The 25,852-nt window shown below is 38.6% G+C and overlaps 1 protein-coding gene across 1 annotated transcript in view; it reads right to left on the reverse strand.

The window, feature by feature from the left end:
* NDUFAF4 (NADH:ubiquinone oxidoreductase complex assembly factor 4) overlaps window positions 1-25,852 on the reverse strand; it is a 57,060-nt gene that overhangs the window by 9,259 nt on the left and 21,949 nt on the right. Inside the window, exon 3 of the transcript XR_014806206.1 lies at window positions 14,913-15,004. The gene's annotated coding sequence lies outside the window, so the exon portion shown is untranslated. The remainder of the gene's footprint in view (window positions 1-14,912; window positions 15,005-25,852) is intronic.

Genomic DNA, 25,852 nt, shown 5'->3' on the forward strand with positions numbered 1-25,852 from the left:
CCTGACATATGAAAGTTCACAGCCTAGGGGTGGAATCTGAGCTGGTCGCAGCTGCCACCTGAGCCAAAGCTGTGGCAATGTTGATTCTTTTTTTTTTTTTTTTTTTTTTTTTTAGTGCCACACCTGCATCATGTTGAAGTTCCCAGGCTAGGGGTCAAATCAGAGCTACAGCTGCCTGGTCTACACCACAGCCACAACAATGCCAGGTCCAAGCCTCATCTGTGACCTACACCACAGCTTGCTCCAATGCCAGATCCTTAACCCACTGAGTGAGGTCAGAGATTAAACCCTCATCCTCATGGATACTAGTTGGGTACATTTCCACTGAGCCACAGCAAGAACCCTAACGCTCTATTCTTCAATCCATTGCACCACAGCAGCAACTCTATGGTTTTCTTTTTAAAAATAACTTTGTTTAGGAGTTCCTTGGTGGCCTGGTGGGCTAAGGATCCAGCATTGTCACTGCTGTGACTTGGATCACTGCTGTAGGTCAGGTCACTGCCATGATGCAGGTTCAGTCTCTGGCCTAAGAACTTCTGAATGCTGTGGGCACAGACAAAACTACAAACACAGTCTGTTTATATATGTGAGACAAAACAAAAATACAAACAAACACAGTCTGTTTATATATGTGCCTTAATATTTTAATTATGTAAAAAATTATAAAATGGGAGTTTCCGTCGTGGCGCAGTGGTTAACGAATCTGACTAGGAACCATGAGGTTGCAGGTTTGGTCCCTGCCCTTGCTCAGTGGGTTAACGATCCGGCGTTGCTGTGAGCTGTGGTGTAGGTTGCAGACACGGCTCAGATCCCGCGTTGCTGTGGCTCTGGCGTAGGCCGGTGGCTACAGCTCCAATTGGACCCCTAGCCTGGGAATCTCCACATGCCGCGGGAGCGGCCCAAGAAATAGCAAAAAAAGACAAAGAAAAAAAATTATAAAATGCAAAGCTATAAAAGAAATGCTTGGGATCAGAATTTAGAAACCTGGGAAGATGAGGAGTTGGGGTCCTAGAGAGCAGGCAATAGAAAGCTTGGATCCTAATCTGGACTCTGCCACCAATGAGCTGAGTGGCTTTGCTAAGTAATTAAATTTTCTGGTCAGACCACCTCATGTGTACAATATAAGAGTTTGAATAGGTCATCACTGAAGTGCATTCCAGTTCTAAAATTAAATTTTCGACCACTATTCCAGAGTAGCATGTAATCTTCGATCACAGTATTATTATCTATGAGGTGAGCACTCATATGAGTCCATTATCCCTTTGCCACCATCTGTTAGACTTCCCCTGCCTGACAGCCCAGGAACATTTGCTGAGAAAAAACTGCCTTTATTTGAGATTTTTAAAAAGTAATGGGGCACAGCTTCCCTTGTGTTCTCTGCTGTATCTCCCATCAGAAAAAAAAAAAAAAAAGTTTGTTGTTGGGAGAGGACGTGAAAACAGGAAGGAAGGAGGGAGGGCTGGAGAAGATGAGCACTGCCCAGAATTCTATTTCTCTTCCATCTCTGTGACTCGGCATTAGAAGTCTTTTATCTCGTTGGCAGAACGACTGATGTTCCAGACCTCTGGTGCTGCACAGTTCAGTTGTACCTTAGAACATCAAAGCTTAAGAAAAAAGTGATTGGGTCAGTTTGATGTATAACAGAAATGGAAGAAGCATTGTAAATCAACTATGTTTCAATAAAAGAAGAAGAACAAGAGGAAGAAGAGGAGGAGGAGGAGAAAAAAGAAGAGGAAGAAGAAACTAGTATGTCTTCCATTAGAGGCTTCCTTCTTTTTTGTCTTCTGAGTTCTAGAGGAAGCACTCACTATTAAATCCTTTCCCCCATAAGTGGTACCAGCTTCAGGGGACAGTTTCTGTCAACCTGAAGGAATAAGCACACCTGAACACCAGGTGAATCTCCATCCCCACTGAGCCAAGGAGACAGGGCACCAGTAATCCTGCTTTAACTGGCATCTTAACAGTAGTCTTAGGCTCTGCTCATGGCCCATCTTTTAGACTTATATTCATATGAATTTTCCTTAAAAAACAATTATTTTTTATTACTCAATAAATTTTATTACATTTATGTTGTACAGGATCATCACAACCCAATTTTATAGCATTTCCATCTCAAACCCCCAGCTCATCCTCTCACCCCCCCCAACCTGTTTCATTTGGAAACCATAGGTTTTTCAAAGTCTGTGAGTCAGTATCTGTTCTGCAAAGAAGTTCGTTGTGTCCCCCCAAAAAATTCTTGCTTCTTAAAAAGAAAAAAACAAAAAAACAAAAACCTGAGGCCCCGAGTTTTACAATTGTGTGGCTAAAGCCTTTTACATCTGCATTCCTGGTGAATAGTCTCCTACTACAGCATGTAATGTCCTATTTATTGGTTACATTTATCATTCTTTTCTGTATCCTTAATGGCCCTAGGTATGAATAAAACAAAAATTCTACCACTCACAGTCCCTCCTGGCAATTTTGACTCAGGTGTGTTAATTTAATTCTTGTATGTTTTATTGTTTTGGTTATTGTTTTTCTATTTCTAATGCCATTAGAAGTTGTGATTAAGTGGGCCAGCCTAACTTCTATTTCTCATTTTTATAACTGTGTTACTTGGAGTAGTTTTTATGATATATTTTCCCAGTGAAATTTAATTATATGGGCTCAAGGTTATAGTTTAGAAGAAGCCCATATGAGTGACTTACTTCAACCAAACTACTACAGAATTACAAATCCCACAGCCTGTTTTTGGATTATGAGAGAAAAATTCATGGTGAGTTTTTTTTTTTTAATTCAACCAGATTATAGCTGATTTTGTCAAGTCTACTGCAGTTGTAATTGTAAGATGATAAGAATCTACTCTCCTTGAAAGTTAGGCTATAATGGCTTTGATATTGCTTCATTTAACACAGCAAGCATATATTTGAAAATTTTTTGTGCAAAGGATTGTGTGAGTACTGAAAGGGATATCAATGTGGATAAAAAAGAATCATTATTTCCAAGGAAGGAAGGTTTCTTCTGAAGCAGTTGAAAATAAGTGACATAGAGTAAGGAAACCAAATATGATGGTATTGTGGAAAGGGAGAAGTGTTGTTTCATTTCAGGGATAGTGGAAGGCTTTGAGGCAGATGAAAGATTTGACCTGGCCCCTGAAGAATTGATAAGAACTTCAGAGGATAGATACATGAAATAAAAATATATTCCACATTTGGTATGGATAAGCAGTGAGATTCTGCTGTGTAGCCCAGGGAACTATATCTGATCAATTCTGATGGACCATGATGGAGGATAATGTAAAAAAAAAGAATGTGTGTGTGTGTGTGTATATATATATGTGTGTGTGTGTGTGTATATATACATAACTGGGTCACTTTGCTGTACATCGGAAATTCATGGAACATTGTAAATCAAGTATAATAAAAAAAAATTTTAAATAGATTCCAGCAAAGGCAAAGAATGGTATAATCTTAGTATAGAAACACATTTATACTGTGTAATTCATAATGTATATCACAAATACAGCAAAGGATCACTAATATATATTAGTGTGTGTGTGTGTGTGTATACACACACTCACAATCAAGGAAATGCAAGTTCAAATAACTGGAATTTTTAAGCATTCTGAATTGTAAAGAGTTTCATAAGATACTGTTCAAGGTATAATAAAATGGGCACTCTTGCATAAACTGGTACAACCTTCTTAGAAAAAAATTTCATAATATAATTTAAGAGCCACAGAAAAGTTCATATATTTTGTCTCTTCAAGTAATTCTACATCTACTAATCTTTATGAGGAAATAAACTATATCTAAGGTTTATGTGCAATAAATGTGCATCCTTTAAAAGACAGAATGATTAAGTAAGTTATGCTACACATTTCCAATGGAATATCAGTATGCATGTATATATGTGTATGCATTTCTATATGTATCTATATATAGAGAGAGAAACACTACATATAAATGCACTAAAATGTTTTAATGGGTATTTCTGGATTTGTTTTCTTCTCTATATTTAATTTTCATTTTCCTCTGTTGAGTATGCAACACTTTTATCATTAAGATAACACTTCAAACTAATTTGGTATCTTCCTTTCCTGCCCTCTTCTACATCTGATCCAACACATCTTATAAACACAACCACCAGTCTATGACAGAGCTGATCTCCACTTTGCAATTCATATTTGCTTCACAAATCTTTCAGCACGTCATAGGTAAGAACACTTGCTCAAATCAAATCCAAATCTGCCCTCTGCTGCTTCTACTTCACAGAAATTTCTCTCAAGAAAAGACCCCTGAATTAGCTTCAGCGATTTATGACTTTGCTACTCCACACCCTAGGCCTTTCATCTGAGAATGAATACATAGAATAGAAAAATGGGATTTTGCTACCACTTTACAAGCAGGAAGTACCTCAGCCAAAGACTTTTTAAATTCCAGGCTTCCATTTATGCAAAACAGATCAGTTGCTAATGTAAATTTGAGTTCCCTCTATCCAGTCTGCTTAGAAGGAGAGACACTTAAAATTAATAACCAAATCCAGTGAAGCCTGGCCCTATTAGATAAACCCTCATCAGACGTGTTAACACCTAATCCTTTTAAAGAAGTATTAAAGAAATGATAGATAGGGACTACTCCATGTATTTGGGGATCTTGTAAATATAGGGTAATTTTATTCACTCTCAGAATTCCTATTAGATTCCATAAGAGAAAATGGGGGTAAAGTTTTGGGTTCCAAAAGGAAGATAATACAGACTTCATAGAGAAATGTGTATCTAAAGTACCTTCACAGAAAACAAGAGTGAATGCATTGATAGTTTGGGCCACTATGTGTAAAACTATGTAGTAGTAAGAAGTTCAGTCCACAATTTCAAGCATAACGGAAAAATTACCTAATTTTCATGAACTCAGTCCAAATTCTTAGAGCCTATCTTATTGGAGTTCAGTTCTATTTGTGTTTTTATTAGGACCCCTAAACCCATCTCAGAGCTTCATCAGAAACCAGAAGGCACTTAGGTGTTGGGAGAAAGACCCCTAATATCTCTTTTGCCATGGCTGCTGCAGGCATCTTCATTATTCAAGCCTGACAGGGTCTTTTAAACTCTGCTTGCGTGGCTTGAGTAAGACATGGGATTTTCCAGGAGTCTGGCAGCTCTAGTACTTAGGATCTCCCCTCCATAGGCTCACCTTGCAGTCATTGCTGGAACTAGAGACTCCAGATGCTCTGAGCCCCTTCTCCTCCTTCCTCCCAGGAGAATCTCATTTCAAGCTGAGGAAGTCCCTTCATGCCTCAGCTACTCCATGCTATTCTGCTTCTTTTACAAACCCTCCACTCTATTCTGTTCTTTCACAATGAGCTGTGAAGCTCATTACACCCAGAGCCTAAATCTTAAAACTTTTCTCTTTCCTCAAAAGCAGGAATGGTTGTCTCTTCAAACTCTTTGGTGGTGGAGAAATCTGGAGAAACATGTCATTTTATATTTCTAGGGCATCAAAGATAAAATGAAACAAAATTTATAAAGTATCTAAATTGAACAAGTCTGAACATTCACATCTTGGAGCTGCAGCTGAGGCCTATGCCACAGATTGCAGCAACATCAGATCCATAAGCCACTGAATGAGGCCAGGGATCAAGCCTGCATCCTCATGGATACTAGTCAGGTTCTTAACCTGCTGGGCCACAGTGGGAACTCCATTTCTACATTATTTTTATCCATTCATTATTTTTTCTTCCTCAAACCATTTTCAAGTGCCTTAAAGTCCACATACCTTCATGCCTCTTTACCAGTTGAAGCAACTTTGAGATGAGTTACACTTTTGTATTTCATCCAAGTAAATATGTCTTTTCAAGTCGTTCTCAATTTTTTATTTTTCTCTCTTTCTATTGTCTACTTCTGGTTTCTTTTGAGCATCTTAAGGGATTAGGAAGTGCATTTAGTGCACTTGGCATCTCCCTATCAGAATCTTGTCCCACAAACCCTTCCTGAAATGCCCCAGTATTCTGTCATACACAAGTGAACAACTCCCTGAGCCAAGCACAACAAAGGGCATCAGAACTGTGCCTTCCTGTGTTAACTCCATGACTTCTTCCTACCCTTAGGTTACCTTCCTTCCCCTGGGTGTCGGGGTCTGGCCTGAGAAATGCTGTAGTAGCAGCTCTTCCCTCCCCATGAGGACATTCAATGTTTGACCTTGAAAGGTAAACAGTTCTCAGTAGCTGAGTTTCCAATACACTCCTTTCAGCAAAAAGTATTTCTTGAATTTCATTTTTCAGACTCTACAGCTTTTCATATCATTTCTAATATTAGTGAAGACAGTTCTAGCTATAAGTAACAGAACCCAACCCAAGGAGAAGACAGATGCCAAGAATCAGCAAGCACTCATGAATCTCTCTCTCCTCTTGGTTTTATCCATGTATCTGCTGACTTCTCTCTTGGTAAAGCCTGGGTTTTGTTTTTTGTGTGTTTGTTTTTCAGTCGCAGAGTAGCCGTTTCTTACAAAAAAGAGGAACTTTCTATTTTTGCTGTTGTTATTATTCTTGTTTTCACTAGAAGAATCAAATTGGTTATTTTAAATGATTTTTGTTTAAATTCCACATGGAAGCATTTGGTTTATTAAATCAAGTAGAGTTCAAATTTGGAATCTTAAATAATTTGTTCCATTTTTCACCTAACTTTTTTTAAAATAAAAGCTAAACAAACAAACAAATAAAAAACCCTAAAACGCAGCAGAAATAGGTTCGAGCTTGTTTCTTCTACCTAAACTGAGCTTTAAGCAAATAATATAGGACTGCTCAGGCCAACACCACAGTGGTTTAAATAGAGAAGACTTAATTCACTATTATCAAAGTGCATAAAGAAGTGAAATGAGGAGTTCCTGTCATGGCTCAGTGGAAACAAATCCAACTAGTATCCATGAGAATACAGCTTCGATCCCTGGCCTCACTTAGTGGGAACCATGGTGTAGTTCACATATGCAGCTCGGATTCCATGTTGCTGTGTCTGTGGCATATGTCGGGAGCTGTAGCTCCGAATGGACCCTTGGCCTGGAAACTGCCATATGCCACAGGTGCTGCCCTAAAAAACAAAAAAAAGAGAAGCGAAACGATACTAAGTCGAAAGGATGGAGTGTGGCTCTGACAGCTCTGATTAAGCGCATGGAATCTAAATAGCTAAATCAAAGGGAAACCAAATCTCCATTAAAAGCAAGCCTCCTCCTTCCCAGCTGCACCCAAGTGGGAGAAGGAGGAGGAGGGGGAAGGAGAGGTGAGAGGAGGAGAGGAGGAAGACCATGGAGCAGGAGACAGAATCCTGATGGGCTCTGGGCAAAATCTTAGGGAGGACTGTTTTTCTTCCTCACATTCAACTACTGTGTTCCCAGCCTCTTTTTTTTTTCTTTGACACAATCACCTCTGATCTAAAATTTGCTTAGAGGCCTGGAATTTCAGTTTACCCCAAATATCCTAATAAGCTCATCTTGGACTGAGCTCTAGCTGAGTGTTGATTCTTAGCGTGATAACAATGATGTGCATTAATAATGCAGTCATGATCACTGGAGAACACAAGGTGAGAAGGTTTATCTTGAAAAAGAAAACTAGAGAAGAGAGTCTGGGTGGTGCCATTGTGTGAAAAGACCAAGGCATATCTGAAATTTGAGGTTAAAATGCAGCCTGAAAGGGCTTCTACCCAAACTCTGGAAGGTGTCTCCCTGTCCACAGAAGTATCACGTCCAAGCAGTTCCTTTGCATCCTAGGTTACAAAAGGGGGGTGGCTTTACTATATTCTACAAATAATTTGAAGCTCAAACACCTTCTCTGGAATAGTCAGAATGAATACAGATGAGAAGTTTCTATCCCATTTCCTATTTGCACTGCCATGTCTCCCATAACAAGTTTTCACCAACTCTTCTCAACTTCCCAACAAGTCTCTTGGAACAGGTGTTGCTATGGCAGTGGCATAGGCTGGCAGCTGCAGCTCCATTTCAACCGTAGCCTAGGAATGTCCATAGGCCACAGGTACGGCCGTAAAAAAAAAAAAAAGAGAAAAAGAAAAAAAATTTTTAATGTTTAAAAATAAAAACTTTCTTAGTATCTAGCAGATTTTAAACTCTTGCTGATCTTAGACAAGGCTATAACTTATAAAAATTAATGGGATTTTGACATACATGAGGGAATTTATAGTCCAGATAATACGTAAAAATACTTTGATACATCTTGATTTTAAAACTTAAAATAGGGAGTTCCCTTTTGGCTCAGTGGTTAATGAGCCTGACTAGAATCCATGAGGATGGATGTATGTTCGATCCCTGGCCTCTCTCAATGGGTTAAGGATATCCAGCATTGCTGTGAACTGTGGTATAGGTCACAGACAGGCTCGGATCCTGCGTTGCTATGGCTGTGGTGTAGGCCAGCAGCTGTAGCTCTGATTGGACCCCTAGCCTGGGAACCTCTAAGTGCTGTGGGTGCAGCCCTAAATAAATAAATAAATAAGTCTTAAAATAGCTGTTTACAAGTTGCTCTGTGGCACACATCTGGTAAGGGTTGATACTTGAATTCCAGTCAGGGCCATCTTGAATTAAACAGTGACTCTTGCCCTGCTTTCAAGGTCATTGTATTTTAGAGAACCAAACATCTTGGCTTCGGGTCCTCCTGTGGCCACAATTTCTTGTACCCATTAAAGACGGGAGAAGTATCCTCTTTACCAAGTTATCCTGGGTCACTGGCCTCATGAGCCCCGTTCTACAGCCAAGCCCATCTCCTGGGTACAAACCTATTACATTTTCCTCTTTTTCTTAGCTAAGATGGATCTGCTATGCTACAAAGCCAACAGATTCAAAATGTGAGACTCTCCTGCCTTTTCCTTTATGAAATGACTGCAGGGGTAATTTCCTAAGTGATGAGGCCGCATGCCATGCAAATTCAGTGAGAGAACACACCTGAAAAGGAGTTTGGCAAGAACCTAAGAAATCTTGGTATGGAAAAATGACACCAGAAAAGAAGCTATTTACAAAGATTTGCATTGTGAAATGTAAAATGTAATTCCTGTTATAGTAAAAATAAACATTGTTTTTCTATTATAGTACAACTTAAAATTTTCTGTTATACATAGACAAGAAGTTAGAACAGATAAAAATGAAAACAGATGGAAATGTTGGAGGGTAAGACTGTGAGAGAATATTTATTTTGAATTTACTTGGTTTGGACAATAAATTTTAAAAACATAAAAAATATAGGAAAATATTGTTCTATTAATGCAAATGTTGCTTATGGCATTTCATTACAAAGAATTGAATATAAATTTAACTGTAAACATTTTAATGATGATCATTAAAAGTCCTCCTAATTAAAAACAGAACTAAGGATATGAAATAGTGCTGAAGGATTCAGATTTAATTCAATCCATAATTTCAGCAGTTTTTTAGACTGTAAGTATCTCCAAGAGTCTACTCATTCAATAGAAAAAGTGGACTGTTGAATGTAGAGTGCATGTTAATTGCTTCAGAGATAAAAATAATTTTATAAAATAAACATCTTTAATCCCCAACTATTAACATTGAAACATCCATTTTAAATGTCTTAAATTTCTCTGTCATTGGTTAAAGCTGATCTTGTCAGCAAATACATGTTAAGAATAAATATAATACTTAAATACAGAACAATAAACTTAAGAAATACTTATCCAATGGAAAATGTGGGGAACAATGGAGAGATAAATTATCTGTTAGTGGAGGACAGTGGCTCTATCTCTCCCTCTTAAATCAAAATGAAATTTTCAGCCCTGAATTTTTTTCTCAACCACATAGTGATGCTCTTTTCAAGACTCTCAAGAAATTTTCATCTCCTTAGACAGTCATTTGCCTTCCAGGAATGAATAGGAAGATTAGTGAATATATTTGCTTACTAAATAAATTAGAATGAAGGTCACCCATTGAATACTGTCAGCGTGGTATTGTCATGATTGCTATAAATAAGGTCACACTACAAAGATAGTGACCAACTATACTGGGGCCCCAGGGAAGGCTTTACAGCTGAGACAGAAAATGAGTTTCCTCTCATAAACTAATACCCACAGATGGTGGAGTCTGTGGAAAGGATTATGGGATCACCTCCATAATTAATCAGTGAAGTCTGCCACAGGCATGAGTTGGCTGCGTGTAGTAGATGAAGGTGCAATTATGGCTTAAGGACACATATTTTATATTCCTATAACATCTTTAAGCTATGCCTAATTACCTGCAGTTTCCTCAATGTACCCTGTTCTCTCTTATCTGGTGCCTTTGCTTGCGCTACCCTCCCCTAGGTCTGATACACCCTCCTAGGGAGCTCTGTGAGTTCCCTGTAAAGATGGAAATGTGAGAAGAGATAGACAATTCTCCTCCCTCTCTTCCAGACCAAAACAATTAAGGGAATGTAAAAACAGGGAATAAGTACACATCAGCACTGGGAATAAACCACTGAAATACGAGAGACATCTGTCAGATGCAGTGCAGATGGGTCCAGATCGAAGAACAGCATGGAATCTGGCTGTGAAATTCATTACACTGAAAAGCCTGACCTCTCAGAAAATTAGGTGGGGAAAAAAAATCTCACAAGTAATTCCTTGATTGGAAGGGCAGAAGTAGGTTATGGGATAGATGGGAGAATTTGGGGGGGAAAGTTGAGTCTGGCTGGCTCCAGGTGTAGGGGAGAGAGGGTGGTTGAGGGTACCCGGGTAGGAGGGACCCCAGAGTAAGGGCAGCTCGACTGAGCAAAGAGCCAGTGGTGCAATAGGAAGGCACAAGTTACCTGAAACACAACTCAAACCTGGGCCCAGCCAAGTTGAGGGGTCAGAAGTCAAGCAGAGAAGGTCCATACCAACTGTGACACTTGTTCATTTTTTCCCAGAGAAAACTTCGGGGTTTTTTTAATTTAAAAAGTTTTAGAAATAAAAGTAAAATTAAAGTTAAGGTAAATCAGAAACATATCAAATATAAAGCTGCCTCCATTTTCTTGTCCAATATAAACATGGACCCACCCCACAAACTTTTCAAAATATCACTCTTAATAACATGGTTTATATTACTCCAAACATGTTTTACACATATATGCCTCTACTCACATATTTAATAAATGGGTTAATACTGTTCTACCATCTGATGTTTTTCACTCAAAACGTATTTTGCAAAGCCTTCCATGACAGCACATTTGGATCTTCTTCATGGCTGTAGAGAATTCGTTGTATGGATATATCATGATCCACCTAACTTGCAATACATGAATGTTTAAGTTAGTCCCAATGTTTCTGGAAGTATCAACAATGCTTCTGTTGTATATATGTGAATATTTCTAATGGACAAATTTTTCTAAGTAGAGTCATTTGCTAAAAAAATACATATATTTCAGAGTTTCCGCTGTGGTACAGCGAGTTAAGAATCTAAATGTATGGCGTTCCCATTGTGGCTCAGTGGGTTAAGAACTGGATCCAGGGTCCCTGAGGATGAGGTTCAATCCCTGGCCTCATTCAGGGGGTTAAGGATCTGACACTGCCACAAGCTGTGGAATAGTCACAGATGTGGCTCAAATCCAGCATTGCTGTTGCTGTGGCTGTGATGTAGGCCAGTAGCCGCAGCTCCAATTTGATTCCTTGCCTGAGAAACATCCATATGTCACAGGTACAGATTTAAAAAAAAAAAAAAAGAATCTGACTGCAGCAGCTCAGGTCACTGTGGACGTATGGGTTTGATTGCTGGTCCAGCACATGGATTCAATCCCTGGCCCTGGAACTTCCATGTGCCATGGGTACAGCCATAAAAAATTTTTAATACATATTTTAAATTTTAATAAATATTGTCAATTATACTCCCATCTACGATATATACAATGTAGGAAAAATTTTCCCACACTATTGGCAATAGAGGAATATTGTCAATCTAAATGTCTAAAAGCAGAGAACTGCTTAAGGCAACTATGTCATACCCACATGAGGAAATGTATGCAACTATTTAAAATTATGGTGTAAAAGAATATTTAGGAGTTCCCGTCGTGGCGCAGTGGTTAACGAATCCGACTAGGAACCATGAGGTTGCGGGTTCGGTCCCTGCCCTTGCTCAGTGGGTTAACGATCCGGCGTTGCCGTGAGCTGTGGTGTAGGCCACAGACGTGATTCGGATCCTGCGTTGCTGTGGCTCTGGCGTAGGCCGGTGGCTACAGCTCCGATTCAACCCCTAGCCTGGGAACCTCCATATGCCGCGGGAGCGGCCCAAGAAATAGCAACAACAACAACAAAAAGACAAAAGACAAAAAAAAAAAAAGAATATTTAATCATATAAGAATATGCTAATGATACATTTTTAAGGAAAAAGGATACAATACAAAAGTACCTTTAAGATACCTAAAAGTACAGTATGATACTGCTCTTTAAAGCTTTTCTGAGACTTAATTTCTTCACCACAATTAAATCCCACTTTGATAGAACCAAAATAAGATAATTTTCTTGAAAATGCTATGGAAATAATTTCTGAAAAATTATGTTTCTTTAATTGAATCTAATGCTGATATTTTCCCCCAAGCTGTAAGTCAGTGCTATAATGCAGACCAAACCCACTAGGTTCTGTACACAGAAGGCCAACCAGAGGCAGAGTGAATGGACACAACTTTGCTCGGCCTGACAATATTGGCAAACATGGGGACCCTGAGGACTTAAAGACTCAATGTGGGACAGTCTGTACAGGTTTACAGAGGGTGTGAGTTTTCCCTCAAGAGCTCTTCCAGGCTCCTCTTCTTCGCATTTCCAACTTACCACTTCCAAGAGCATTCACTTTTCCATGGAACCTTTCCTGACCACCCATGCCTCCTTTTCTTACCCTCCTTATATCTGAACACGTGCTCTCCTGATGCCCTGCACAGATGGTTACTGCCTTGTGCATGTACGTCAGCCTTGAGTCAGGCAAATTCGGTCCAAATCTGTCCTACCTGGGTCCCATTTGACATGTGTGACCTTAGGTTAGTTACATAACCTTCCTGGGCCTCGATTTCTTTATTTGAAATATGGGGATCATTGAATTTGTCTTAGATGATTACTCACTTAAATTACTTTATACAGGAGTTCCCATCGTGGCTCCGTGGTTAATGAATCTGTCTTGAAACCACGAGGTTGCGGGTTTCAATCCCTGGTCTCATTCAGTGGGTTAAGGACCCCGCGTTGCTCTCAGCTGTGGGGTAGGTCACAGACGTGGCTCAGATCTGGCATTTCTGTGTCTCTGGCTTAGGCTAGCAGCTACAGCTCCGATTGGACCCCCAGCCTGGGAACCTCCATATGCTGTGGGCACAGCCCTAGAAAAGAAAAAAAGACCAAAAAAAATTACTTTATACAATATCTACCACAGAATAAGATTGCAATAAATGTTAATGTTGTTATTACTTACATTATTATTTCTACTATTCTATTTAAAGGCAAGAGGCCAGGTCTTATCCCAACAAAATTAAGTATACAGAACTTGTTTTAAATAAACTTATTTAATCGATCTTTTATAAATTTGGCCCAGTTTTATTTTTAGCTGACAACAGTTTGTCAACACAAAACTTAAAACTCAACTCACAGCACTAAAACATTAAAATTTGAAAGATTACAAGTGGAAAGGTGAACAGTTTTTTTAAAGATAGAGGATGGGAGGTGGGAAGCTGGAGTGGGAGAGAACACCTCAAACAAAAAGAATATTCACGCTTCTCACAAAATTCTACCCCACACCTGGAACTACTAACCTGTGTGTGCGTGTCTGTGTCAGCAGGAGAAAAAATTAAAATCTTTACTGCAGGATATAATATTGAGAGCTGAGATACATACTAGATAGGTAGATTGATAATGGATAGATAATAGATTGATAGATATAGACATATAAATTACATACATATATATTTGTATTTGTATACACACACACACATATACGTATGTATATATGTTTATATCCGCCCAAGTTGAACCCTTTGACATTTGTATCACATTATGAGCAGTTCCCTGACATTGCACTTCCCTCATAATCAACCAAGCTAGTGTCATTCAGAGTTTAGGTCTCAACAAAACGTCTGGGCTGAAATTTGACTTAATGATGTCAGAGAGTCTCAAAGCAGTTTGCACTGAGAGAAGCAAAACATCACCTGCAGTCTCCAGGGTGCTTATCCTCAGTGGAGGGGTACTGAAGCATACAGTAAAATTTCCAGCATCAGTTCTCAGTTTTAGAGTGATTTCAACAACTTCAAAGCCATCCTTTTGTTTCACGTAGCTCTACTCACAGGTTTTTAGCCCAATCATGGGAGAAACGAGCTGCCTGTTTTTAAACAACATCCCTCCTTTGTGGCTGGTAACAAGCTGCATCTGGGCAAGGCAGCTAATTGGCAATTTTAAAGACTCACGGGGCCAACAAGGTCTCCCGAGCAGTGATCAACAGACCTGATGTCTAGTGGGAAAGGGAACATTAGGGATTAACAGCAGACGGTGTCTGTTTTACCTATGTATCTATTTTATTTATTTTAAAGGGATGTATTTAAAAGAATAAGCCACACAAAGATTTCACCTTCTTACTCACAAAAAACACAAACTGTTTTTCAATGTCCTATATTGTATGAAGTAAGGTGCAATAAATATATAGTATGACATTAACCTTACTAGGTACTTTGATATGGAACTGCTCAAGGAATTTAAATTCCATTAAGCTTTCCAAGTTTTGAGTTTTATCAGACTCAGTTAAATTGATATTTCAGACATAAGAAGAACTAGATTTATAATAGGATTTCAATGCCACATTGGGTACTGACAAAATATTTGCCTATTTACTAACCATAATCAATTGCAAAAATATAACATGCACTCTGATCATACTCAGAAGCTTAATTCTTCCTATTAGGGAAACCCTTATGAAAGGAGATGGGCAGAGAAAAGAAAAGCAGAATTATTTTACCTGTTCAGGGTCAGCAATGATGCACTGGCTTTGTATTCCTGGGGGCAGCTGCTCAGTACCACTGCTGCTACAAATATTTCACAGCTTCAACACTGTAACACCCAGAAAATTCGTGGTAGTGTAGGTTATACACCATTTTCCAGAGCATCTTGGCCTATCAAAGGATTTGGGTAGATCCCCTCTCCCCCTTAATAGAAAACTCTGGGGAGATAATGATATAGGAGGCAGCCTTCCATACACCTGGCATTATCTTTTACCTGAAGGGAACGTCTGGGGTCAAGGTTCATTTTCATTTGTGCTAATTAAGCCTTTTGAAGTTTTTAAAGACATAGTAAATTCATGTAAAGTTCCCGTGAGTGATCAACATAAACCTCATTTTAAGAGAAAATAATGTTTGAAGGTAACTTTAAAGGCACATTACACATAAAGTGTTTATTAAAAGGTCTAAGGGAGGAGTTCCTGTTGTGGCTCAGTGGATTAAGGACCTGACATTGTCTCTGTGAGGATGCAAGTTCCATCCCTCACCTGGGGAACTCCCACAGGGCTGTGGGTGCAGCCCTAAAAAATTTTTTTAATTTTTTAAAAAGATCTAAGGAGAGAAAATCATGGACTTGTAACATAGACTTGTGGTTGCCTGATGGGAGGGGGAGGGAGTGGGAGGGATCGGGAGCTTGGGCTTATCAGACACAACCTAGAATAGATTTACAAGGAGATCCCGCTGAATAGCATTGAGAACTATGTCTAGATACTCATGTTGCAACAGAAGAAATGGTGGGGGAAAAACTGTAATTGTAATGTATACATGTAAGGATAACCTGACCCCCTTGCTGTACAGTGGGAAAATAAAATAAATAAATAAATAAAATAAAATAAGATGGTTAATGAGAAAAAAAAAAAAAAAAAAGATCTAAGGGAAAACATACCTAATCAGTGATCACTATGTTTGTTATTTCCTTTGGGTTTATTTCTCTATAAGTGATATTTTATAAAATCACATTTAATTTTTATATTTTAAAACTATATGTCAAAAAAAAAAAAAAATGGAGTTCACGTCGTGGTGCAGCAGAAACGAATCCAACTAGGAACCATGAGGTTGCCGGTTCGATCCCTGGCCTTGCTCAGTGAATTAGGATCCAGTGTTGCCATGAGCTGTGGTGTAGGTCACAGAGGCGGCCTGGACCTGGTGTTGCTGTGGCTCTGGCGTAGGCCAGTGGCAACAGCTCCAATTAGACCCCTGGCCTGGGAACCTCCATATGCCATGCATGGGGCCCTAAAAAGACAAAAGACAAAAGAAAAAAAATTTTAAAATAAAATAAAACTATATGTCACATTAATTTGCAGGGCTACAACTTTGTATATCCAAAATTTAGAGAAAAAAACCTCTTTACTTTGTAAGTTCAGCATACTGTTTTCTGCTACCATTGTCTCTTACCACCTAAATGTGGAATAAAATTATTTGCATTAAGATTGGAAAATTCAAAGTTGAAACTGAGCTATTTCAGGAGTTCCCACTGGGATCAGTGTAACAAACCAGACTAGTATCCAGGAGGACAGGGGTTTGATCCCTGGCCCCATGCAGTGGGTCAGGGCAGTGGGTCAGGTTTCCAGCATTACCACGAACTGTGGTGTAGGTTGCAGACATGGCCCAGATATGGTGTTGCTGTGGCTGTGGCATAGGCCTGCAGCTGCAGCTCCGATTTGACCCCTAGCCTGGGAACTTCCATATGCTGAGGATTCAGCCCTTAAAAAGAAGAAGTAAATTAGAAGACTTTTAAGGGACCCTTTGAGCTCCTAAGTCTATACAACCTCAGGAGTAAACAAACCAAGAGTTTCTTACATCAACTTGGAATCACATAGAACAGCCTACTCTTACTTAGTACACAGAATCTGGCATCCTCTTTACATTGGGGATGACTTTAATAGAGCCAGCAGCTTTCCAAAGTCCTGTTGATAATTTAACCTGTGATGTATGCCTGCTACATACACAAGGCATAATGATTGGGGCTAGAAGGCAGGAAAAATGGACACAGTTACCATCCTAAAGAAGCACAGAGAGTAGGAAAGGATTAACATATACCTATTTTCAGCTTTGCTTCATGAAGCAAAGAGTTATACAAAAGATGCCAGAGACATTAAACAGCCAACTTTCTTCTTTTTACAAACGTACATACAAACAACCCTCCAATCTACCATAGGAGAAGGTTGAGTAGAGCTGCAAAAATAAACATGTAGCTACATACATCACATATATTTACATACATATGCAGGGATACATACACACATGCATGCACACACAAACACCAGAGAAAGAAGGCTAGATGTTCAGAGTAGGAATCTGTATTTGGTCAAATTAAGTTTGTTTTTCTTAGAGAACACTGTTGATATGAATGTAAATTAGTGCAGCCACTATGGAGAACAGTATGGAGGTTCCTTAAAAAACTAAAAATAGAGCTACCATATGATCCAGCAATTCTACTCCTGGGTATATACCCGAAAAAAAAAAAAAAAAAAAAAACTCTAATTCAAAAAGATACATGCACCCCAATGTTCATAGCAGCACTATTTAAGGTAGCCAAGGCACAGAAACAACTCTCAATGTATTATAGTAACATATAATGGAATATAATCTGAAAAAGAATAATGGAACACTTTGTTGTACACCTGATACTAGTACAATGTTGTAAATCAATTATACTTCAATTTAAAGACTGTTTTTATCTTTACATTGACGCATTTGCTAAGTATTCAAAATTGAGTAGCTTTGAAGTTGCCACTGCTGTGCAGTGTGTTAAGGATCTGGTGTCGTCTCTGTGTCGGCACAGGTTCAATCCCTGGCCTCCCTCAGTGGGTTAAGGATCTCACATTGCTATGGCTAGTAGGTTGTTACTGTAGCTCTGATTTGATCCCTGGCCCAGGAACTTCCATAGGCTAAAAAAGAAAAAAAAATGAGTGGCTTTTATTTTTGTAATTATAAAATGCTAATAAAATATAAAATAAATATAAATCTGGACTTTAAATTTTTTGTGTTTTTTAAAGCTCATTTATCTTCAAGAAATTTGAAAGCATGTTTCTAGTCTAGAAATCAGATGAAAAATGTAACTAGTGGAATAAATCCTGCATTTGGGATATCATATCTAATCTACCTTATTAACATGATGAAAGAAGAACAGAAAGTAATATTACAATTTGTATTCTAGTCCAAAATTTTTCTGGGCTTCCAGACACTATGATGATGAGTACTTTAAATGCATGAATGAACCAAAATTTAACATAAAATCACAAGTGCTTCTATCACAAATGTAACCAGCTGTGTTTAGAATTTATGTCTCGATATTTTCAAAACCCAACAAATTTAAATGCACCATAGAAGCTAATTACTTCCACAACCTATTTCCTGTGGCCAGTGACAAAGAAAAATTTGTAAATAAAGCCAGTTTTATTTACTCTCATGGTCTTATTCAGCAAACCTTTAAAAACATTTGTTAATTGCCAGTCACCATGCTGAATACAAGGAACAAAAAGTAATTTTTTTTTTTTTTTTTTTTTGTCCACACCTGCTGTGTGTGCAAGTTCCTGGGCCAGGGATTAAACTCTAGCCACAGCAGCGACCCAAGCTGCTGCAGTGACAATGCCAAACCCTTAATCCACTGTGTCACAGGAGAACTGCTAACATGATTAAATAAGAAAAGACAAACAATCCAATTTTTTGAATGTGTAAAACATTGAAGAGCCACTTTACAAAAGCGATCCAAATGGCTAATAAGCAAATGAAAGTGTTAGACATCATTACTCATCAGAGAAATACAGATCAATACCATATTACATATCCACCAAAAAGGCTAAGATTAGACAACTGACTACACCAAGTATAGGTAAAGTTTTGGATACATTGCAAGGCTCATTAATGTAGGGAGAGTACAATGCTTCAAGCACTTTGGAAAAGCATTAGGTAGTTTCTAAAGTGAAAATATGTACCAAGGAACTATATGCCAAGAACTATAAAATTTTAATCAAAGAAATCAAAGAAGATGTAAAGAAATGGAAAGATATTCCATGTTCCTGGATTGGGAAAATCAATATTGTAAAAATGGCCATACTACCCAAAGCAATCTACACATTCAATGCAATCCCTATCAAACTACCCATGACATTTTTCACAGAACTAGAACAAACAATCCAAACATGTATATGGAACCACAAAAGACCCAGAATCGCCAAAGTGATCCTGAGAAACAAAAACCAAGCAGGAGGCATAACTCTCCCAGACTTCAAGAAATACTACTGGAGTTCCCGTCATGGCGCAGCAGTTAACGAATCAGACTAGGAACCATGAGGTTGCGGGTTCGGTCCCTGCCCTTGCTCAGTGGGTTAAGGATCCGGCATTGCCGTGAGCTGTGGTGTAGGTTGCAGACTCGGCTCAGATCCCGCGTTGCTGTGGCTCTGGTGTAGGCTGGCAGCTACAGCTCCGATTAGACCCCTAGCCTGGGAACCTCCATATGCCATGGGAGCGGCCCAAGAAATAGCAACAACAACAAAAGACAAAAGACCAAAAAAAAAAAAAGAAATACTACAAAGCCACAGTCATCAAAACAGTGTGGTACTGGTATCAAAACAGACAGACAGACCAATGGAACAGAATAGAGAACCAGGAAATAAACCCTGACACCTATGGTCAATTAATCTTTGACAAGGGAGGCAAGAACATAAAATGGGAAAAAGAAAGCCTATTCAGCAAGCATTGCTGGGAAACCTGGACAGCTGCATGCAAAGCAATGAAACTAGAACACACCCTCACACCATGCACAAAAATACACTAAATGGCTGAAAGACTTAAATATACGACAGGACACCATCAAACTCCTAGAAGAAAACATAGGCAAAACACTCTCTGACATCAACATCATGAATATTTTCTCAGGTCAGTCTCCCAAAGCAATAGAAATAAGAGCAAAAATAAACCCATGGGACCTCATCAAACTGAAAAGCTTTTGCACAGCAAAGGAAACCAAAAAGAAAACAAAAAGACAACTTACAGAAGGGGAGAAAATAGTTTCAAATGATGCAACTGACAAGGGCTTAATCTCTAGAATATACAAACAACTTATACAACCCAACAGCAAAAAAGCCAATCAATCAATGGAAAAATGGGCAAAAGACCTGAATAGACATTTCTCCAAGGAAGATATACAGATGGCCAGCAAACACATGAAAAAATGCTCAACATCGTTGATTATAAGAGAAATGCAAATCAAAACTACCATGAGATACCACCTCACACCAGTCAGAATGGCCATCATTAGTAAATCCACAAAGAACAAGTGCTGGAGGGGCTGTGGAGAAAAGGGAACCCTCCTGCACTGTTGGTGGGAATGTAAACTGGTACAGCCACTATGGAGAACAGTTTGGAGATACCTTAGAAATCTATACATAGAACTGCCATAGGACCCCACAATCCCACTCTTGGGCATATATCCGGACAAAACTCTACTTAAAAAAGACACATGCACCCACATGTTCATCGCAGCACTATTCACAATAGCCAGGACATGGAAACAACCCAAATGTCCATCAACAGAGGATTGCATTAGGAAGAAGTGGTATATATACACAATGGAATACTACTCAGCCATAAAAAAGAATGACATAATGCCATTTGCAGCAACATGGATGGAACTAGAGAATCTCATAATGAGTGAAATGAGCCAGAAAGAGAAAGACAAATACCATATGATATCACTTATAACTGGAATCTAATATGCAGAACAAATGAACCTTTCCACAGAAAAGAAAATCATGGACTTGGAGAAGAGACTTGTGGTTGCCCGATGCGAGAGGGAGGGAGTGGGAGGGATTGGGAGCTTGGGGTTATCAGATACAACTTAGAATAGATTTACAAGGAGATCCTGCTGAGTAGCATTGAGAACTTTGTCTAGATACTCATGTTGCAAGAGAACAAAGGGTGGGAAAAAAATGTAATTATAATGTATACATGTAAGGATAACTTGATCCCCTTGCTATAGAGTGGGAAAAAAAATATGTACCTCTCAGCAATCCAATGTCTAGATACATACCCAAGAGAAATAAACATACTCATGTTTTAATAAAAGACCTGTACGAGAATGTTAATATCAGCTTTATTCATAATAACTCAAAATTGGAAACACAAAATGACATATTCATACAATAGGATAATAAATAACAATTTAAAAAACAACTAGTTGATACAAACAGTGATACAAATGAACCTCAAAAATCTTACACTGGGTGAAAATACACACGGAATGTTTCTATTTATATGAAATTCAAGAACAGGCAAAACTAATCTATATAGTAGGGATCTGAATAGTGGTTACTAGGAGCTTAAGCAGAGGCATTTTGACCTTTGACTGAGGAGCAGGAGGGAAATTTCTGAGATGATTGAAATATTCTACATCCTAATCTAGGTAGCGACTACACAGGTGTACACAGAAGCAAAGAGTAACCGAGCTATACATTCTGTATGTTTATTTTACTGCATGAATATCGTACTAAATTTTTTAAAAAATAAACAAGATCAGGTCCCTACTTTCAAGAAGTTATAATAGGAAGAGACTAATCGTAATATAACATAATAAGAGCAACAATATACTTAGTGAATGGAGGGTCCATAGAGCACAGGGGGCGAATTAAGGAATTCTGTCTGGGGAAGGTTCAAAGGCACCATAAGCAAAGATGGAGTTAGTGTTTGATTTTGACCCTGACCCCAGGGAAGTCTCTCTCAAGGGTATAATTTTCCTATTTATTGATATATTAGAATCATTTTTCAAAATAGAACAATATTCATCCCGAACAACATCATAGGCACTGTAAGCATTATTGCTTTGTACTTAGTCTTCATGTGCTACCCTAATATATGTCTACTGGATACTTAGTGTCCCTTACAATGAGGTGATGGAGCAGGCAGAGAGAGAGAGAGAGATGTGAAACAAAATTCTGGCCCTCAAGGAGTTTATAGTTTCTCAAAAATCCTCTTATTTCTGTCTCTTTTCCATTTCTACTGACACCAGGTCTATTTCCTGCAACACCTGGACAAGTCACTGTAGAATCCTATCTGGTGTCTCTGCTTCCCAGCCCCAACTGTCATGGACACAACATTATGTTCACCATGTCTTCTTTATGTTTCTCTGATCTTCTGAAGCCTTTGGTGCCTCCCCAGGGCCAATGCATCAAGCGTAAAGTCTTCGGCATAGTAGTAAAGCCTTTCACACACTGGTTCCCTCAATATTGCTCTAAGCGGCAGTGTATCTGAAGACACATGACCAAAAAAAAAAAAAAATTCCTAGCTTACATTTGCCTAGCTTACATTTGTCTCAAAACTTTTTTTTTTTTTTAATAGCGATCTCTGAGTTGATTTTTTTTTTTTTTTTTTTTGGTCTTTTTGTCTTTTTAGGGATGCACCTGGGGCATATGGAAGTTCCCAGGCTAGGGGTCCAGTCAGAGCTATAGCCACCGGCCTACACCTCAGCCACAGTAACACGGGATCTAAGCTGTGACTGCGACCTACACCACAGCTCAAGTCAATTCCAGATCCTTAACCCACTGAGCGAGGCCAGGGATCGAACCCACAACCTCATGGCTCCTAGTCGGATTCGTTAACCGCTGAGCCACGATGGGAACTCCTGAGTTGATTTTTTAATGGGTTATATCAATTCTAGGTATGATACATGCTGGATTCTGTCTATATGGAAATCTGCACTAGTCTGAATGTGCATATTCATTTATTAAAAAATCTGTTACTGATCATTTTCTCTGTTTCATGTTAGAGGAAATGCAGAAATATAAAAGACCACTCTACTTTTAAAAAAGAGGGAAGACCAACATCTAAAACTCATATACAATTCATATACATAATTTTTTTCCTTCTTTTTTTTTTTTAACTTCATAAAATCCTTCTCCCCTACAGGGACAAGTAAAATGAACACCCAGGAGAGAGCTCTGTGGTGCAGCCATCATTTCCTGAAGAGGAAGCATGAAGTGGGATGGCAGAGGGTATGTGAAAAGATAATTCCCTTGCTTATACAATGTTTTAAAAAATAAGAAAAGCAAAAACTACCCATAGATCCTTTAATAGACTTTCCTTCTCTCATTATCTCATATTTTATAATCATCATGCCCTCAGATATAAGAATCAGATCATTTTTAAAAGCCCACATCATTATTTAAAAAAGGAAGCCATGGCCTTTGTAAGCAAAAATGGCTTTTTATGTAAATGTCAATATCCTTTAAAATAATCTGATTTTTCTTTCACTCGGAACCATCACACAAGGTTTTTTTTTTTTTTTTTTTTTTTTTCAGCACCTAAGGTGGGTAATATTGCCTGCTCGAGTAGTAAAAATAGTTACTAGGGCTGCTTTTCTGTCAAAAACGATCTGTCTGATCATTTTTACATATTCGCCATTGACGTTTTGCATCTTTTTTCCACTCTACATTCCAGTCACAGCCCTCTGGCAATATGATGTTTTGGTGCACAGATTTGATATGCATAAGCCATTCATTTTTCCGGTGATTCACAATCTGTAATTTTAGAAAGATTTGGTTCTTTATCACTTGTCTCACTTTAACAAAAGATCTTTGCTAGTATTTTCAAAAGTTCTTCGGGAAACAAAATTTCCTAAAAGATCTCCAGTTTGTCTGTGAAAGTGACAAACTCATTTAAAGCATTCTGTTCAGAACAACATTTCTGTTTATGGTAGAGAATGCTACTGTGATATTTAAAGTGTTTTAAGGAAATTCAACTAGTGAATATAAAATTAAGCATAATTGTGTCTTGTTTGAGAGGGCATGGAGGCTGCAGGGAAACTGGCAACTCAGAAGACATGGGATGTGGAGCTTTGCTCCAAGGAATAATACTGAATGCTAATAAGGTTTTGCACTTTGCAGCCTAGGCTTATTAACTGGATTCTCAAGCTTTCCTTTCCCTTTTTTTGTGGTAGTCTGGTTAGCTATGCCATCATTCATCACTCTGAGGATCCTGATCTTTCCCAAAATTCCACTATAAAAGTCAAATATGGGAGTTCTCTTGTGGTGCAGCCTAAGTTTTGTATACTTAGGACTTCATAAACATCTTGTTCTCAGGATTCCAGAAGGCACTCAAGTCACACAGGCTTCTTCTCCACTTTACCTCAGAACGACACAATATTATCTGGGTATTTCTATTTTTACCTTATAATGAGGACACTCAATCTAAAATTGCACACAGCCCTGAGCTATTACATCTGGCATTATCATTGTAGTACTACGTTGTGGGTTTCCTCCCTGGCCCAGGAACTTCCACATGCCAAGGTGAGGCCAAAAAATAATAATAATAATAATAATAATAAAAAACAAAGTCAAATATACAGTTTCACACTGAGAAGGATACTTTTTGGCATCAAGGCCAGAACTTTAAAAGTGTATAAAGCTCAAAAGCTAAAGCTGTGCAACTTGACTTGTCTTGGCTAAAATGTGGCCAGTTTACTTGATTATTTGAGAAAAATGCCTCATGTGGTTCAAATGGGTAAAGGGGAACTACAGGAGATTTAGGGAGGCTATCCCTAAGAAATTGCCCTGAATAGAGATGGGATAAAAGAAGAATTCCTTAAAACACCTGGGAGAGTTCTGAATTATTTGGGGCTCTGCAAAGGAGGCTCTGCTCCAAATGCTTTGACTGGCCCAGAAGGGCACAGATTTCCAGGTCTCAAGAGGAGGCATGCAGGTTACAGAAGAAGCCAACCCAGGCCTCTTTAGCACAGGAACCATCTTCCTGGACTGCCCTCCTTCTGCCCAAACTCCCACCTCAATTATGAGAAGGTGCTGGAATGTAGAGCAGGGATGGATCCTTCAGGGTCAGTTCCCAGGGTGGAAACTTAGGTCCTGCTTGAGGGGATCCAACTTCATCTCCATAGAATATTTGCTGCCACAGAGTAAGAGGTCTGTAGGCCAGTCAGTCACCCCAGCAAGGGCAGCAGCTTTGCTTGTTTCCTTCACAGAGCAGTATATTAGGGTAACATCAGTCTTTTTCAAATGTTTTTCTGCATTCTGAAAAACCATAGCCATATTTTTGTCTCACCCACATTTGGTGAGAACCTTTTATGTGTGGTCAGCATAGATATAAATTACTCTAATTCCATTTTCTTCATCAAATCCAACAATGATTCATTATGGGTTGAAATATTTATTCAGAACTGGTGAAAGATTACAGCTGGTAAGGCCAGAGGGCTGTTTTCATTACAGTGAGAAATAAATATTGAATTCTGACAGTAACAAGCTATGTTCTGCCTTGAAACAGGCATGGCATGCATCTGATTTCAGGAAAATCTGAAGCCCTAGTTCAGGTTAAAGTGAACCAGAAATGTAACAGCTCAGGGCTGTGTGCAATTTTAGATTGAGTGTCCTCATTATAAGGTAAAAATAGAAATACCCAGATAATATTGTGTCGTTCTGAGGTAAAGTGGAGAAGAAGCCTGTGTGACTTGAGTGCCTTCTGGAATCCTGAGAACAAGATGTTTATGAAGTCCTAAGTATACAAAATAATGAATGAAGATAAATGATGTGTTAAACTGTACACTGTATTGGAAAAATAAACATGGGCTTGGGATTTTGCAAAAAACACAAAACAGACTTCTGAGAAAGAAAGGAGGTTGGGGCCTGGTAGAGGAAAATAGCAGAATCTCTGTTCTTTGTACCCCTGGCATGACAGTGAAAGTAAATCGAGACAGCAGACATTTGCATTCTTTTAGAACTTTCATACCTGTATTTTCAACTCTAGCTTGCCCCTTCTCAAAAAAATGATCATTTTCCTCCTTCACTTTTAGGATAACGTAAAAGTATTTATACATGCAAATACTGTTTTTGAAAATCCAGGGGAAAATACAATTCAAGCCATCTTCTTCAAATTCTTGCCAACTTTCTCTGTTTTCCTT

Source organism: Sus scrofa, chromosome 1 (assembly GCF_054392235.1).
Source record: "Sus scrofa isolate SSC_HxYL_T2T_F1_AM1 chromosome 1, Sscrofa_HxYL_maternal_Yorkshire_Landrace_v2.0, whole genome shotgun sequence".
NCBI lineage: Eukaryota > Metazoa > Chordata > Mammalia > Artiodactyla > Suidae > Sus > Sus scrofa.